The 4,025-nt window shown below is 41.3% G+C and overlaps 1 non-coding gene across 1 annotated transcript; it reads left to right on the plus strand.

The window, feature by feature from the left end:
- The first annotated feature begins 3,002 nt into the window (after positions 1–3,002).
- Positions 3,003–3,121, plus strand: LOC128250574 (5S ribosomal RNA). The gene has a single exon (XR_008266611.1). It is a non-coding gene; the product is annotated as a 5S ribosomal RNA (ribosomal RNA).
- Positions 3,122–4,025: the final 904 nt, after the last annotated feature.

The raw sequence follows: 4,025 nt of genomic DNA on the forward strand, positions 1-4,025 counted from the left end.
CATCCAACCCATGCCAGCATGGAAAAGTGGATGTTAAATGACAATGGATAAGGGTAAATAATTGTTTGCATGGGTAGGGAAAGAGAGAGATGGGGGAGATAGAGATGGTAAAAGAGGGATGTGTGTGTGTGGGTATTTGGGAGGTGGGTTGCTAGGGAGGTAAGTGTGTGGAGAGGTGATTAATGAGGTGAATGAATAAGGGTGGATGTGTGGGGTGTAGAAGAGAAACAATTAAGGAGGAACATTGTCTCCTGAATAAATTTTAAATACGTTAGCACCTTGGTTATTACATACATATGTAAACAGCATGTGTCTGGGTGTACATATATATATATATATACTTATGTATGTATGTACATATATACATTGGCATATATATACATATATATTTATTTATGTATAGAGAGAGAGAGGGGGGAGAGAAAGAGCAAGACAGACTGAGAGATATAGAGAGAGATAGTCACATACAACACATGCATGCACATATATATATATATATATATATATATATAAATATATAAATATACACTCACACATGTATATCTACAGACCATATGACATCCATTAGTAACATTGAGCGTCGAGACCCTTATTCTCCAATTCCTTGCTTCTTTCATATTTTCTAGATATTCTATGTTAAATATGACATAATTAAATCCTATTTTTGTGGTGGGGAATGGTGAGTGTGTCTTCAGCATAACATGAACTTTGGTGCTTTTGTTTGAATTTAATTGTTATATGAGAGAGATATTAACAGTGAACGTAGTAGAAAGATACTCATTTCTGACAGCCATAACCTCATTTTTCATTTTTATAACTTCGTCAGTAGAAAAGAAGGAAAAAAAAAGAGGGTAGTTAGTAGTAGTTAGTACCCATCATATATTATAAGGAAGTCTTTCTCCTTAGATTCCACCCCACCAGCTAAAAAAAAAACACACAACAAAAACTTTTCTACTCTAGGTATAAGGCCTGAAATTTTTGGGGAAGTGGGGGGAGGGAAGTTGATTAGATCGACCCAGTATGCAACTGGTACTTAATTTATTGACCCCAAAAAGATGAAAGGCAAAGTCAACCTTGGCAGAATTTGAACTCAGAACATAAAGGCAGACAAATAAAATATTCTTTTCTACTCTAGACACAAGGCCCGAAGCTTTTTGGGGAAGGAGGGAGATAGTTGATTAGATCTACCCCAGTACACAACTGGTACTTAATTTACTGACCCTGAAAGGCAAAGTCGACCTCAGCGGAATTTGAACTCAGAACATAAAGGCAGACAAATAAAATATTCTTTTCTACTCTAGGCACAAGGCCCAAAATTTTTGGAGGTGGGTGCAGTTGATTAGATCGACTCCAGTAAGCAACTGGAACTTAATTTATTGACCCTGAAAGGATGAAAGGCAAAGTAGACCTCGGCAGAATTTGAACTCAGAACATAAAGACAGACGAAATATTGCTAAGCATTTCGCCCAGCGTGCCAACGTTTCTGCCCGCTCGCCGCCTTACACACACAACAAAAACTCCGTGTTCTATTGTGAAGGGGTGAAGGTGGATAGCATAGTATTTAGGGTGTTGCAGCCATCATTGCAAAATCATTATCATCATCATCAATATTTAATGTCTGTTTTCCATGCTGGCAAGGCCAGGGCCTATACCAGGTTCCATAGTCTGCTTTGACTTGGTTTCTACAGCTGGATACCCTTCCTAATACCAACCACTGTACACAGTGTACTGGGTGCTCTTTACATGACACCAGCCCCAGTGCCTTTTATATGAGGCCAGCACCAGTGCTTCTTACATGGACCCATCAGCAGTGCTTTTTACATGGCACCAACACCAGGGTTTTTTTATGTGGAACCAGCCCCAGTGCCGTTTATGTGACACCAGCACTTTTATGTGATGTCATGTAAGAAGTACTAGTGCTTCTAACATGGCACCAACACCAGTGCTCTCTATGTGGCACCATCACCAGTACTTTTTATGTGGCACCAGCACCCACACCAATGCTTTTTATTGGGACCTTGGTTTTAGGATCTCAATTCTGTTGTGGTGGGCAGGTCTTCTTGAGTAGAGCAATGCACCACATATTTCGGCCCTCTCTCATCTCCTTCGTAAGGCCCAGTGTTTTGAGGTCAGGCTTCATGGTTTCAATTTCTGCACTGGACGGTGCATTGCATATTTTTCAGCAAAACATTTCATTTCTTGTTGCTCCAGTTCACTCAGATGTAAATGAGTTAATCTATGACAGACGGTGGGGGGGAAGGGCAGCGGAGACTGTTGTGATCTCAGTCATTTGTATGCTGGGGAAAACCGAGCAACCAGCTCAAGGAGTCCTAAGACTTGAGGCAATACTATGAAGGACAAAGAATACATTATGATGATGCTTCTCTTTATTATGATAATAAGAATATCTCACATAGAAAGGACGGCACAGGACATTACAAACATCTAAGATCGCTTAGCGAGTTTATAAGAGTCGTTTTTTTGATAAAAATGTGTTTTAACGTTTGCTTTTCCACGCTTGTATGGGTCAGCCTTACTCTTGCTTCTGCCAGTCATGCAATATCATCATCAAAAGACCAAGGCGCATGATCCTTTCCATTTCCTTCCACAGCAATCCAGCAGCGCTCCCACTGGTTACCTTTTACATCACAAAGTCAATTCTGTTAGACACGAATAACGATTCCAAAGTTGTTGGTGTAGCTTGTATCTCTCCCGACACAATTGTTAGCAATCTGGGTGAAATACTTAACGGTATTTCGTCTGTCTTTACGTTCTGAGTTCAAATTCCACCGAGTTCAACTTTGCCTTTTGTCCATTCAGGGTCGATAAATTAAGTACCAGTTGCATACTGGGGTTGATCTAATTGACTGGCCCCCTCCCCAAAAATTTCGGGCCTTGTGCCTAGAGAAGAAAAGAATATCTACTTTTCCATGCTTGAATGGGTTGGGTGAAATCTGCCATGGTGGAGATTTCTATGGCTAGATGCCCTTCTTGTCACCAACACTTACGGCCATATCACGTTGAGAGCACCGGTTCTCGTCCGATCACTGAAGTTAAGCAACATTGAGCCTAGTGAGTACTTAGATGGGTGACTGCTTGGGAAACCTAGGTGCTGTAAGCGTCACACACTTCAAAGACGGTGCTCCAGCATGGCCGCAGTCAAATGAGTGAAACAAATAAAAGAATAAAAGAATTTCCAAGTGGGGACATCGAGCCGTAGAAACCATGCCAGAAGCAGACATTGGTGCACAATACAACCCTCGGATCTGTCAGATCCTGTCAAACTGTTCCAATCCATGCCAGCATGAAAGATAAAGAGCATTAAAAGATGATGACGACAACGACGATGATAGTGATGATGGTGGTGATGATGATGATGAAGATGACAGCAGTGATGATGATGATGATGAGGAGGAGGAGGAGGAGGGAGTGTCTGGGCTGCTGTCTGGTGAGTCACGATGTTCTGGTATCGTTTTGTTACAAGAGGATCTGAGAGTGTTCTGTTTCAAAAGTAATTATGTCGGCAGTGAAAGGGTGGCAGACATGAGGAAACGTCTGTGATGGGAAGGGGCAGGATAATGACTTGGCAGTGAGTAACAATACAAATACAAGTGTTTAGTGTTAGGAATAAATTGGAATAAAAAGGATGGATGGAACTCTACGGAACGGTTCTGCTGATGTATCACCTGGATACAGGAATATAAATGATGGATATAAATAGCAAATAATACGTTTAAATAATGAAATAATGGTTACAAGATGGCACCTAATTGTTGTTGTTGTTGTTGTTGTTGCTGTTGCTGTTGCTGCTGTTGTTGCTGCTGTTGATGTTGTTGCTGTTGTTGTAACATTTATCCCCGGTCAGTGCGGTGAAGGTATGTGGCTCTGTGGTCAGGGTATTCAGCTCACTATCCTAAGGTCGTGAGTTCGATTCCTGGCGGTGCGTTGTGTCCTTCAGCAAGGCACTTTATTTCACGTTGCTCCGGTCCACTCACCTGGCAAAAATAAGGAATACCTGTAATTTC

This window comes from Octopus bimaculoides, chromosome 22 (assembly GCF_001194135.2).
Source record: "Octopus bimaculoides isolate UCB-OBI-ISO-001 chromosome 22, ASM119413v2, whole genome shotgun sequence".
In the NCBI taxonomy this organism is placed as follows: Eukaryota; Metazoa; Mollusca; class Cephalopoda; order Octopoda; family Octopodidae; genus Octopus; species Octopus bimaculoides.